The sequence below is a fragment of the Physella acuta genome, unplaced genomic scaffold (assembly GCF_028476545.2).
Source record: "Physella acuta isolate Inbredline_101_S28 unplaced genomic scaffold, ASM2847654v3 ptg000958l, whole genome shotgun sequence".
Lineage (NCBI taxonomy): Eukaryota > Metazoa > Mollusca > Gastropoda > Physidae > Physella > Physella acuta.
The window spans coordinates 176,048-191,327 of NW_026732475.1; the positions used below are offsets into that span (position 1 = coordinate 176,048).

Consider the following 15,280-nt stretch of genomic DNA (forward strand, 5'->3'; position numbering starts at 1 on the left):
CCTGTCTTCCACGCGTAAGCCTGCGGTTGCAAAATCGGTCAGTCGACGAAATTGTCAGGCCGCCTTGACATTACCGATGACTAAGAACCTGTTTTTCTTCTTTTGAAAATTGGCTTGGTGTATATTGTTGGCTAAATCTCCATGGGAGAAATGTGGGATATTGAGTTTGGTGTACCTGCTACGGTTTGATTAGTTCCAATGTTTTTAGCAAGTACTAAAGGTATCTGCACTTAGTATATAATCTCTCAGTTCATTTTTATGTAATAATTTTCTAGAAATTTTGTTCAAGAAATGCAGTTCACTTTTATGTGACAAGATTTTAGAAATGCAAGTAGAACCACCTGGAGCACAGGTTTAGATAAAAAAAAATAATTTTTGCTTGCTTTTAAAAATATTAAAATAAAAAGTAAAAGCAAATGAATAAAAAGTTAGAATATTTTTATGACCAACAAAATACATGGAGAGGGATTGAGTTTGTTCATATTTTTATTATTTTTCAACAATAAAGGAAGAAAGTCAAAATTATTGTCTTTTATATGATGATAAATTATATATTAAAATGGTTTTAACCAGAAAACTTGAAACATATGAGTGAAGTTATAAAGATGTGACTTTGGTATTTAATTGCTTGTCTAAAACACACATTCACTTGAAAACTTGTGTGTGAGAAAGTATAGGTTTTGCATTATATTTAAAAAATTGAAATTTTGATAACCACTGAATGGCATGGATTTAGAATCTCAACTATTTAGACATAAATAAATATTGACCTCTGTATAAGTATATCCTAAAAAACATGGGCAGTTAATGTTTTTGATTTGAAATACTGGTTACTTCCCTTGTGTATAATTTCCCCTCTTGCTGGGCAACTGTCTACCAGTGCTTGCTCCATGTCTTGGATCTCTGGCTAAACCTTAACAAAACATTGGATCACCTTGTTTTGTCTGCTGTTAACGCCCACCCTCCTTACCATCTCAAGAGCCAGCCATCCTCAAATCATTGTTTTCCCAGACCCCTGGCTCAAACCAGCGCTAGCCTTCAGGAGTGCACACAGAATGGCTGGCATCAAATGTGCATTAGATGTGAAGACTGGCACAGCTTATAAACATCTTCTCATGTATCTTTAAATAAACACCAGGCAACATTTATCATGATGAATCTAGCGGTGTCTACTGGTCAAAATTCTACTCTGCTACTATTTAGTCTGTCTACATGGTGGTGGTAGTGGTAACAGGAGTACGGTTTATTTTACCTATTCACACACATGGTACATTGTACTACAATGTAATGCAAATAATAAAAGTGTATTCTATTTTATAAAAGGTAACTCATTTACTACACCAGTAATATGTTTAGCGTTTAGGTTATGAATAATGGCAGACAGTTGTTGTTTTAAGAACTTTTGTTTCGTTTTTTACCAGGAAATACAAATTAGACACTAGTAACTGGACTGGGTTTTTATTTCAAAAATCCTTATTTAGCTGGAAAAAAAATGAAGATTTTGAGGGAGCACCCCGGCCTGTTACCCCAGCTATTATACCTAGCTCACCTTCCATCCTACCTCAGCTATTATACCTAGCTCACCTTCCATCCTACCTCAGCTATTATACCTAGCTCACCTTCCATCCTACCTCAGCTATTATACCTAGCTCACCTTCCATCCTACCTCAGCTATTATACCTAGCTCACCTTCCATCCTACCTCAGCTATTATACCTAGCTCACCTTCCATCCTACCCCAGCTATTATACCTAGCTCACCTTCCATCCTACCTCAGCTATTATACCTAGCTCACCTTCCATCCTACCTCAGCTATTATACCTAGCTCACCATCCATCCTACCCCAGCCTGTTACCTCAGCTATTATACCTAGCTCACCATCCATCCTACCCCAGCCTGTTACCTCAGCTATTATACCTAGCTCACCTTCCATCCTACCTCAGCTATTATACCTAGCTCACCTTCCATCCTACCCCAGCTATTATACCTAGCTCACCTTCCATCCTACCCCAGCCTGTTACCTCAGCTATTTCCCAACTTTCCCACGCTCCCCCTATGTCAGAAAAAAAAGTGGGGGAAAGAAAAGAATCAGCCCATACCTATATACAGGTGTTGGCGCCAGAGTCTACTCACACCACCCACTCTTTCTTCGTGCTTTTCTTTACTGCGACCCCCTCCTATTTTTGAGCCTATATTGCAAGACCTCTATAGTTATGTACAGTTAGGCTTCCTGGATACAGTGACAGCTCTCTTGTTTTTTCTTTTTTTTTGTCGAAGCCATTGTATAAATTTATATTTAGATGACTAGAAATATGGTGTGCTTCCTGCATACATTATGGCTTTTTTCTTTTTGTCTGGCGTTGTGTTTGTATTTGTGCTTCCTGGTTAGCACAGTATTTTTTTTAATTCTTGAGGTTACCTTAGCAACAAATAAAGAAAATAAAGTTCTTATTTAATGTAGTTTTTCCTTTTACACTAAGTCTTTAAACGTATTATTATTTCATTGTAAGTCTGCTGGGGTAAATTATTTAAAGTTATTTGAAACCAAATATATACCTATATATTATTTCATTCAGAGAAAAAGACTTTTATTAATTGTCTGTATTATCATGTCTGTTTTCTGTATAGATATTTTTCTGCACAGACACATGTCTTTGGCACTAAAAGATATCCTTGACTCTCATTCATACATACACCTGCAGCCTCCTCATACCAGAATACTTATTCTCTATAGTTGCTGACTCAGCCACAAACCAAAAAAAATATATTTCCTCAAAGAAACTGCCAGGAAAAAAATTCAATGGGTGTAAAATACAGGGGAAAAAACTCATGGTAAGAATCTACAGAAGAGTATCTTCCCCTTAACAACATACATAGCCATTTTATTTCCTCCTATGGTTTCTTGAGGGAGAGAGAAGGGTTGTCATGAAAAAAATATATATTTAGTGTAATATACTGGTTTATATGATAAAATATTTGGTAAAACTGTACACATTTTAACTATTTACAAAGTAGGTAAAAGACATTCATTCATACATTCAAACCTGCACAGTGATTATGTGACAAGAATGAATAGTTAGAATAAAACTGATTAAATAAATATATTGAAAAATGGTTTAAAATCTCAAAATTAAATTTTTTGACTCTGCATATGTTCATGGTTACTATTAAAAAAAAATAATTGGGTATCAGCAAAACCAGTGTTTCTTTCAGGCATCTCTTCTGGGGGGGGGGGGGGAGGGGTACCCCTCTGAAGTATCCCTACACCACCACCCCCATATTAAATAGAATTTATTTAGAATATATTTACTTTTACCAGTGTCCACAAACCCTCAACAATGTAGTCGTCCCCCCCCCCCCCCCCTGGAAGTTTTAAGTGCCCTCCCCCATAGAGAACATGGAGCGAAACTGAGTTGTAATTAAAAGAAGCCAAACTTATGACAAAAATTGTACTAAGAAAGCTAATTGAAGACCATAGTAGTTTGTAATTAGTACTTATTTATATATTCATTTATTCAATAACGGTAACAATAGTAGGCACAGAGGCCTTCTTTCAAATCTTTAAGTAATACTAGTATCAATTGTGATGCGGTTTTAGATTGCGACTAAGTTGAAGATCATAGTAGTTTGTAATTAGTACTTTTAGTAATACTAAAATAATCAATTGTGATGCAGTTTTAGATTGCTACTAGTCTAAGTTGAAGGTCATAGTAGTGCCTTTAGTAAAACTACTAGTATCAATTGTGATGCGGTTTTAGATTGCTACTAAGTTGACTTTAAAATTTGAATTCAGTGACTTTTTCAAATGAACCTTGTGCAATCTGAACCAAGCACCTTCTTCTGTGTCAGCACTTAGAGAAAATGCCACTCTAGCCATTGACTGGAACATTTGGCTTGACTGAACTGGGTGACAAATGGCCAATGAACTTGGCACACCTCTTAATGCCATCTTGCCGAACACTGTTTCTATTCATTTCAACTTGAACAGAACTGGTGAAAGAAAAAAAAAAAGCCACCAGCCGCAAAACTACTTGATGAGAGGTGAGGGTCAGGCTATGGAGGTGAACTGATATTACTTTATAGACTACACAAGTGCACCCAGCTATTTATATACCCAGCACCTGCACATATTTGTGGCTTTTTTTTTATGGGAAACAGTTTTGATTAGGTGTATAGATTATTTTTTTTAGGTAGCTACACACACATAGAAAGATGTTGCCACTGTTACATAGAAGTATTTTTTTTATGGGAAACAGTTTTGATTAGGTGTATAGATTATTTTTTTTAGGTAGCTACACACATAGAAATATGTTGCCACTGTTACATAGAAGTATTTTTTTTATGGGAAACAGTTTTGATTAAGTGTATAGATCTTTTTTTTTTAGATAGTTATATACATATAGAAAGATGTTTCCACTGTTACATAGAAATAAACACAGCTAATTTTACCTACACGTGTGCTAGTGTTACACAAACACCCAAAGACAATAGGGTGTTATTGCTATATACACATAGTATGGTGTTACTGTTAGATATACACTCATAGACAACAAGGGTTCTACTGGTATATCCTCAGACATAGACAATAAAGTACTGCTATGCATGCACACATACGGGTACTTTTTCTTTCCTGGTGTGTACAAATGTGTACCACATGTCTTTAGATACAGCAAAAGTCTAACATAGAAGCTAGTGCTGTATTGGTAGAGACCTTAAGCCTGTTATTTCATAAACAAGTTATCATTCTCTCACCCAGAGACATTTTTTAACTTAAACCCTTCAATTTTAATGCTGTAAATAATTTTATAGATTTCACTTGTCTTTTATTAATTGAGTTGCATAAAATTAGAGGCTCCTGGTTGATGTATCAATGATGTGTCCAAATGTATATTTTTTATTAACAAATTTTCCCATTTAGTTTCAAAAGTATAAAATATAATTTCTAAATTATATGAACATTTTTAATTTCCTATTGTCTCAAATTAGTTAATTAAATCTACCTTTTGGGAATGTCCACATAATATAAGACTAATTAATTATTTCAGGGAGGAGGGGAATTGTAACTAGGTAAAGGGGTCAAATAAAACATATCAAAGAAACAGTAACTGTAAATCAGCAGAAATTTGTTGCAGCATCATAAATGATAGTTGACATTAACTCCTCTCTTTAGTTCGCTCACGCTGGTTTAAGATAATGTGTAAACTATTAATAGTAACAGACTTTTTAAAAATCTTTTAAACATTTCCCACCTCTTGAGTTGAAACAAAAACTTTCACATGGGCTAATTAAGTGTAGAGCTAGACCATGTGCTAATTAAGTGTAGAGCTAGACAAGTCTACTTTCACATGGGCTAATTAAGTGTAGCGCTATACCATGGGCTAATTAAGTGTAGAGCTAGACAAGTCTACTTTCACATGGGCTAATTAAGTGTAGAGCTAGACCATGGGCTAATTAAGTGTAGAGCTAGACCATGGGCTAATTAAGTGTAGAGCTAGACCATGGGCTAATTAAGTGTAGAGCTAGACCATGGACTAATTAAGTGTAGAGCTAGACAAGTCTACATAGACTTTCACATGGGCTTATTAAGTGTAGAGCTAGACCATGGGCTAATTAAGTGTAGAGCTAGACCATGGGCTAATTAAGTGTAGAGCTAGACAAGTCTACTTTCACATGGGCTAATTAAGTGTAGAGCTAGACCATGGGCTAATTAAGTGTAGAGCTAGACCATGGGCTAATTAAGTGTAGAGCTAGACAAGTCTACTTAGACTTTCACATGGGCTAATTAAGTGTAGAGCTAGACCATGGGCTAATTAAGTGTAGAGCTAGACCATGGGCTAATTAAGTGTAGAGCTAGACAAGTCTACTTAGACTTTCACATGGGCTAATTAAGTGTAGAGCTAGACCATGGGCTAATGAAGTGTAGAGCTAGACCATGGGCTAATGAAGTGTAGAGCTAGACAAGTCTACTTAGACTTTCACATGGGCTAATTAAGTGTAGAGCTAGACCATGGGCTAATTAAGTGTAAAGCTAGACCATGGGCTAATGAAGTGAAGAGCTAGACCATGGGCTAATTAAGTGTAGAGCTAGACCATGGGCTAATTAAGTGTAAAGCTAGACCATGGGCTAATGAAGTGTAGAGCTAGACCATGGGCTAATGAAGTGTAAAGCTAGACCATGGGCTAATGAAGTGTAGAGCTAGACAAGTCTACTTTCACATGGGCTAATTAAGTGTAGAGCTAGACCATGGGCTAATGAAGTGTAAAGCTAGACCATGGGCTAATGAAGTGTAGAGCTAGACAAGTCTACTCAGACTTTGAAATTTGTCCCATTCCCTGCACCAGACAAAACAATAACCAAAATGGCATGAAAGCTTTAGTTAATTTTTCCTGAAGGGAGGCGACTCTACCCTTAGCATACACAAAACTGCTTTCATTTGAAAATTTTTCACTAAATTCATCCCTCTCAAAAGCTGAAAAAGTTCTTATATCTCCCTCCCTTATAGATCAAAAAGTTTACTAACAAAACTTACATCTTTCAGAATTAAAATCATCACAACCTTAGGCCAGCCCATTGTCATCATATGGCTTTACTGATCTCAACCCATTGGTAAGTTAACTAATTAAATCTCATACTTTAGCTAAAGTTAGTGGCAAAGGTGACACCAAGATTGTGGGTGGGGGAGGGGGATGTCTAGATAATAAAATATCAGCAAGCAATATTAGCGTGACTAGATTAGATTGGTTCCTTTGAGAGTATAGACACTAAAGTAGAAAATGTGTAGTTGACATTCTGATCTCTACACAGAATATGATACCTCAAGATTCTTTACTGCTGATATTTTATGGTGGTTTCAATTTCGCCATTGGTGGTTTTTTTTTGTCTGATTCTATAGTAAATTTAATTAATCTTTGTAAAAGGTTATTATATTAGACTGTTAATAGCTAATTTTTTTATTTAAAATAAAGAGTTTGCAATTTAAAAAATGCTAAATCAGAGTTTAATTAAAAAATTACCTATTTACTGATTTTTTAAATTGGCATATCCTCATGGTGATTCATAGTTGCCTAAGTCGTGTGAGTCACCATTAAAAAAACTGAATTACAGGCGGCCTATTGTATTTTCTCTGTTAGCTCACTAAAAATAATTTTTTCAAAATATTTTATGATCAATTTGTGTCTTAATATAGAAAAATTAAAGGATAAGTGTTAACTCAAAGAAAAAAAAACCCTCTAAAATGTGACTAAAGCAATTGCAAAATCACTATGACAATTATTAAATTGTATAATAACTAACACTGAAAGGCAATGGTATTATTTACTGATAATGTATGCCAAATAAAGAAGTCTGTCTAGTAGTGTTCATTTATATTTAAGTCTTAATTTATATTTTTATGTGGGTTTAATGTCTAGTTAAAATAACATCCAAATAGAAAATTGTTTTTGAAAACTGTTCTGTTATAGTTGTAGTAGGTCACACCTAATTTATTTATAGTTTTGGCTGTAATCATTAACTGGGTTCTAGTATTTCTATAACTTAGAATGTTATAATTTTAGATCTAATGATATCAAATCCTGGTTTCTTTAAATCCCTGTAACAACCAAGTTCAGAAATGTCCTCTGTTAGGTAAATGTCATTTATGAAATGATAAAAATCTATGTAGCACTCTTGGAAAGTCTAGACGTTCATATCTGACCTCAACGCTACCACAAGTGCTATTGAATTAGGTCTGAAATACATAAACATTCATATATTCTAATTTATTCATTTCAAAGCATCAAAAATATTCAACTTTATCCCTGTAAACTTGTGACTTGTCATCTCTAACATGTCACCTGTCATTTCCACCTGTCATCTTGACTTACACTATCGTGTGTATTTGTTATCTTTAATTATGACTTTATATTTATTGAATCGTGACTTGTAAATTTGTCATCTCTAATGACTTGTGACTTGTAGATTTGTCATCTCTAATGACTTGTGACTTGTAGATTTGTCATCTCTAATGACTTGTGACTTGTAGATTTGTCTGCTGACTTGTGACTTGTAGATTTGTCTGCTGACTTGTGACTTGGAGATTTGTCTGCTGACTTGTGACTTGTAGATTTGTCATCTCTAATGACTTGTGACTTGTAGATTTGTCATCTCTAATGACTTGTGACTTTGAGATTTGTTTGCTGACTTGTGACTTGCCCGATGGATAGCTTTAGTCATCACTAATCCAGCTGATCTGAGACATGTAACAATACCTTTGCCTAATCCTCTAACAAACAGACTGACACAACCAGAAGGACCAGTTTTCTGTGAACTATGACTTAAACCCACAGACAAGGAAAAGTAAGGCAAGATTTAATCTTGACTGCAGTAGCTACCCCTTATCTCCACACAGATAAATAGAGTTTCCATTCTGAGCCCGTCTGATCTTTGTGTTCAAATCTGTGAGAAACTCTAGCCTCCACTGAAGGCTCTAATTATACACTGCATGCTGTTCTGCTCTAATTATACTGTCTCAGTACAGGATATCCACCCAGTGCTTTGTCTAGGTCCTGCTGTAAAACTATTTCTTCCCCTTTAAACCTAGTTACACATTCTAGCTATGTGTGTTATTTATATATTTACTGTATGTATTTATTTATTTTACTACACGTTTACTATTTACTGCTAATAAGCAGCTCTTTGGGACAAAGTATTTTACTAACTGAAATAAAAAATATAAGTGTTTAAGTTTTTTAAGACCCCCTCCCCTCTTCCCATGCCAATTTTTGCAGCTCTTTGGGACAAATTAAATATTTTACTAACTGAAATTAAAAAAATAAAAGTGTTAAAGTTTTTTAAGACCCCCTCCCCTTTTTCCATGCCAATTTTTGTCTTAACCAGCTGTCCTCTCATTAACTTATACTTAACTTAGCTTTAGATATCCTATTAGGACTAGGCTAGGAAATCAATGGCAGGTATCAGACACAACTCAAAGTTTATTATCAGTGTATCAAGGTATATGACAGGTAGATGCCATCTTGTTTTAAAACAAACTGTTTAAAAGTTCATGCATTAGAAAGATGTTTTAAGTCAGTCTATGATTAGTATAATTTCACTGTTAACTGAATCATTTCACAGCAAATTCATTGTGCATATAACCTCACATTTTACTTTGTACGGTCCCTTGGCTTAAAATAATCACTCCAGCTAACATGACACATGTAGAACATAAGGCTAGGGGGAGTAAAATAAAGCTGGAAAATATATAATCTTGCGGTATGTCTAGACATTATTCAATTGATATCTAACCTAATTGTTACTAATTTTTTTAAAGGGAAAAACATTTATTTTACACCTGCAAACTTAAGTTAAATATTTTAGTGATTTCTAGCTTTCCTTTTTACTTCATTGTATAGGAATAGTAACTATTTGGCAATAGGGTAGCATACATTACATTTAGTACAAACTTTTTCTGTGTTGTTTTAAAAAACTTTTTTCATGCAATTTTAAGTTATATTTTTAAAATCTCAAATATCCCAAACATGCAAATTTAATTAATAAGCAAGTCCCTAGTCTAATCTTATCTCCTATTGTGCCCTAGATCAGACATGCTGACAAAAGCTTTCTACTTTTTCCAGTTGTTGACCTTAACCCCCCCCCCCCCCCCCCCCAACTCATGTCTCCCTGTGTGCTGTGGCATAGGGGTTTTTAAAAATAGCCTTTTGTCATCAACTTTTCTCTCTTACTGCATAGTTTTCATGCCTGAGTGATCACAGCTTTAGCCCATGTTTCAGCTGAGTCAACCAGCCATAGGGAGTCAAGAATGTTCCCACAATCTTTAGCTAGACAGTTCATACAATGCATAGCTAGAATCTTTATCTAGACAGTTCATACAATCTTTAGCTAGACAGTTCATACAATCTCCAGCTAGACAGTTCATACAATCTCCAGCTAGACAGTTCATACAATCTCCAGCTAGACAGTTCATACAATCTCCAGCTAGACAGTTCATACAATCTCCAGCTAGACAGTTCATACAATCTCCAGCTAGACAGTTCATACAATCTCCAGCTAGACAGTTCATACAATCTCCAGCTAGACAGTTCATACAATCTCCAGCTAGACAGTTCATACAATCTCCAGCTAGAATCTTTAGCTAGACAGTTCATACAATCTTTAGCTAGACAGTTCATACAATCTTTAGCTAGACAGTTCATACAATCTTTAGCTAGACAGTTCATACAATCTTTAGCTAGACAGTTCATACAATCTTTAGCTAGACAGTTCATACAATCTTTAGCTAGACAGTTCATACAATCTTTAGCTAGACAGTTCATACAATCTATAGCTAGACAGTTCATACAATCTACAGCTAGACAGTTCATACAATGTATAGCTAGAATCTTCAGCTAGACACTCCATACAATTATCAGCTAGACAGTTCATACAATCTTTAGCTAGACAGTTGACACAATCTGTGTGTCATATATTTTAAATGTTTTTTTTTTAAATGAGTGTCTAAAGATGCATGAGTGTGTATATTAAGGTTTAGTATTTTACTTTTCCTTGAGTTGTGTGTATGAGAGTGACATTATGAGTGAAACAGTTTTAGTATTTTATTTTTCCTTGAGTTGTGTGCATGAGAGTGCCATTATGAGTGAAACAGTTTTAGTATTTTATTTTTCCTTTAGTTGTGTGGATGAGAGTGCCATTATGAGTGAAACAGTTTTAGTATTTTATTTTTCCTTTAGTTGTTTGGATGAGAGTGACATTATGAGTGAAACAGTTTTAGTATTTTATTTTTCCTTTAGTTGTGTGGATGAGAGTGCCATTATGAGTGAAACAGTTTTAGTATTTTATTTTTCCTGTAGTTGTGTGGATGAGAGTGCCATTATGAGTGAAACAGTTTTAGTATTTTATTTTTCCTTTAGTTGTGTGCATGAGAGTGCCATTATGAGTGAAACAGTTTTAGTATTTTATTTTCCCCTGAGTTGTGTGGATGAGAGTGCCATTATGAGTGAAACAGTTGCTAGAGCGGTGGCTCACAAAGGGCTTGCTTGCCTAAACTGAAAGGTCAGAACAAAAAAAAAAGCAAGCCTCTAGTTGAGTAGTTATGTGATCCTCTAGTGCCCATGCCTTGTTATTGCACTCTCTGCAGGGGTGGGGTGGGACCGGGTGAGCTTAACAGGGTGCATTGTCACTGCATGACAAAGGTTTTGTGGATGGGGTGAGTAGAGGGGAGGGGTCTGGTTGGGGGGGAGGAGCAATGTGGTTGGGTGGGTTGGTGCCGTCCAAAGAAGGGGAGGCTAGGAAAACTTTTATAGTGTCAAGACAGAGCTAGAACCAATTGGAAAGGGGGGGGAGTTTTTAAAAAAAAAAATTAAACAAGAGGATTAGGATGTCATAGCTGCCACCATTCTCTGTATTGAATCGGCACTGTCTTATAGATTTTGTTTTTTTCTTCTGTGGGGGACACAAGAGTGGGAAAGAAGATTTGAATGGCTACCTTAGCTTTGTTTACAAGAAGTGTACACATTGTCCTACCTGTGTCGGCAGTTATCTTCTCCTGTCTCAGACAATAGCTGTAGACTGCAGAAATGGAGGGTGCAGATGACAGATTTTATTTTTTTTTATTGCCTGTCTCAGTTGGCATCTCAGATGTCATTTTATTTTCCAACAGAATCCATTCAAGGATGACCAACAACGGCATGGGTTTTTTTTTTTTTTTAATGACGAGAAGGGGACGGCACTCTCGCAAGATGGAGGCATGGCGCAAGCAGACGATTTAGCAGGCAATCGAGACGCTGGAAACAATGAGGCTCTGGTTGGGGCTGGCAGTGAGGCCCCATCAGGGTTGGGGACTGGCTGTTCATTCATTGTGTTAGTAACACATAGTTCTCTCTTCATTAGCAATCAGAATACAAGTCATCTTGATTCCGATTTTCATAGGTTGAAGTTATTGATTTTTTTTTTTAAAAGAAATTTTTTCCCCTCACTTAAGTTGTGTCAAGTAAAGCTGAGTTGAGCAACCAACATTGATGAGTAGAATGGTTTTCCCATTAGACAATTGTTGGAATAATGTACTGGTGTGGCAGTAACAAAAGTTTTTAAATGTCCCATCCAACTTGATAATGTTTTAATTCAGGTATCTTTCCAACATTGACCTATGGTGAAGAAAAGAAAAGAAATTCATTAGATAATTTTATTAATGACAAACAGCAGCATTTTATTCATGGCAGGTAATATTAAAGGTTGGATTCAATAGGAATTGAGGTTAAAATAAAAAGACAGGGTATACAGTAATGATTTTTCCTGACTAAATTGCAATGAAGCGTTCTCTCAGATGTTGACGGGGGTTAATAGGAGTTGATGCTAAATGAGTCTGCAGACATTGATCCAGTGTTAACCATTAGGTGACTGCATTGACAGGACTGCTTGTTGTGTCTGTCTGTCTGTCTCTCATAGTGCTGGGTCATTGGCAACACAAGGATTTATGGAAGGTGTTGTGTAGTCAGAGGGAAGGAAATCTTGTATGTGTCTTTCTATCACACCATCCTCTCTTTATTTCTTTCCATCACACCATCCACTGTTATTTCTTTCCATTACACCATCCACTATTTCCTTGTTTTCATTACACAATCCTCCAATAATTTCTGATGGTGTAATGAAAAGAAATAAATAAACAGAATTAAAATCTACCTTTTCATTATAATGGGTGTTTCTTAGCAATATTTTTTTTTCATGTCATACACATATTTCTTTCTCACTATTTTTTTTCAAACAGCATACATAATTATAAATTATTTGTTTCATTATCACACATCTTCCTTTCCATTTCTTCCCTTACAATTCTTTATTTTGTGTTACTTTTCAATGTATAGAAAGAAAAATATCATGACTATAAAGCTGCTTTAGTAGATTACATCAGCCTTTGAGTGGGTGGATGGTTGAGAGATTCTGGCTAATGTGAAGGATAGTTTCACTGAGCAGTAGATCCTGTCTACAGGAAGACTTATTTACAATTACAATTAGACAGGACTAAACCCCAAAGTTCAGTTTACTGGCATTACTTTCAGCCTGCATAAGTCAAAATAAATTAAATTTGCTTAAAGATTAATATTATCAAATTTTAGTCAAGTACTATGCTTATAAATCCCCCTCCCCCCCCCGGACTCACCCTAACCTTTTTATTACCACAATAAGCTGCACCATTATATTTTATATATACATGCATGGAAATTTTATTTTTATACATGCATGGATCCATTGAAAATATAATACTATTAATATAGTAAAAGAAAATTGAAGGTTTGAAATCCATTTTTGTCAATTTTTTTACCACTAGTTCTGTTACTGTAATTTAGAATAGTTTAAAACTCCTAGACATAAATGTATCCTTACTCTACATCCTAAACCCGACAAAAGAAAATTTCCTACAGTTTTATGTTGTACTGACAGGTTATACTGACTATTTCAAACTGATAGGTCATGTCTATAGGTCATGTCTATAGGTCATGTCTAGTTGGTTTAAGTCTCTTGGTGTAGGTCTCTGTTGTCAGCTGTCTGTCTGTAGGTCATATCTTTTGTCTAGGTCATCTATTCTTATATTTGTCCTCAGTTTAACTCTGGAGTGTGATGTAATCTTTAGAATAACACAAACAAAATTATAAATAAGCACAATGGAGTGGTTGGGTGGATAGCATCAAAGTGAGAAAAGTGAGAGCAGTAATAAATATATTAAGGCCCAGGTCTAGCCAGACTTTGTAACAGGAGATCTAGTACAGCTAACCAAATCAGCTCTCATCTTATCAGAGTCCTTTCATCTTTATTGATTTCAGACATGTTGGGTTAGAGCATAGGAAACTAGTCAAAGACTGTAGGCCAACTATATTATAGGCAACTAAACAACTTCATTCAACTACTTCAGTAAACTAGGGAACTAGTCAAATATGGTAGGACAACTATATTATAGGCAACTAAACAACTTACTCCAACTACTTCAGTGAACTAGACAACTAGTCAAATATGGTAGGCCAACTATATTATAGGCAACTAAACAACTTCATTCAAATACTTTAGGGAACTAGTCAAAGATGGTTGGACAACTATATTATAGGCAACTAAACAACTTCATTCAAATACTTTAGGGAACTAGTCAAAGATGGTTGGACAACTATATTATAGGCAACTAAACAACTTCATTCAACTACTTCAGTGAACTAGACAACTAATCAAATATGGTAAGACAACTATTTTATAGGCAACTATACAACTTCATTCAACTACTTCAGTGAACTAGGGACCTATAACTTCATTCAACTACTTCAGTAAACTAGACAACTAGTCAAATATGGTAGGCCAACTATATTATAGGCAACTAAATAATTTCATTCAACTACTTCAGTGAACTAGGGAACTAGTCAAATATGGTAGGCCAACTATATTATAGGCAACTAAACAACTTCATTCAACTACTTTAGTGAACTAGACAACTAGTTAAATCATAAAACATCTAGTATTTGAGACAAGCAAAACATTCAATGAAAACTAAAACTGTATTAAACAACGCTGAATGTCTTGTATACACTAACTTAAATGATCACAAATATCTGCTTTGTATTCTCTCACATGTAACTAACTTTTGAAATGTCTATTCATTTCTGCATTTTCTCTTTTTATAACATTTTAATCCATATTATTAGGTTTGAATATAAAAGTAATTTTAGTTTAGTTTGTAATTGAATATCTGGCATTAAAAATGCTTGAAGAATCTATTGAATCTCCTCAGTTCATGTTTCAGCAGTTGAGTGCTGATAAAACACACTTACCCTACACAAACAATAAGTGGCTCATGTTGACTTTGGTATCCATCTCAAGTCTAGCATATCCTCAGCATTGTGTGAATGTGGGTCACAGACCTAGTGTCTAACCACTTCCAATCATTCAAGCACCACAGCCCCAACTTTCAGACTTCTGCGCGTTGCAAAAATTATACGCAACTTCATTGTGCTACGGTATACGGTGCGCGACATTTTCACATTTTCAAAATGAGGCCGCGGAACTGCCATGCTGCAGGATGGCTTTATATCATTATTTTCCTTGTTAGAGTTTTGAATGCCTGTAATTTATGACTGCAAGGTGTTCGTGTGACAAAAAAATTGTTCTTTATTATTTTACACCTTTGAAAGACGCATTTATTAAACATTTAAAAAAATATTAAATACATTAATTCAAACAATTGAAGAATTGTTTAATATTTTACTTCAACCGTTTTTGAAATATTCAGTACACCTTTATGTAAAACCTA

General features: G+C 35.1%; 1 long non-coding RNA gene across 1 annotated transcript in view; it reads right to left on the reverse strand.

Annotated features, from left to right (window-relative positions):
* Nucleotides 1-15,280, reverse strand: part of LOC131953829 (uncharacterized) — a 108,663-nt gene that overhangs the window by 67,942 nt on the left and 25,441 nt on the right. Inside the window, exon 2 of the long non-coding RNA XR_009388688.1 lies at nucleotides 11,518-12,137. This is a non-coding gene — a long non-coding RNA (uncharacterized LOC131953829). The remainder of the gene's footprint in view (nucleotides 1-11,517; nucleotides 12,138-15,280) is intronic.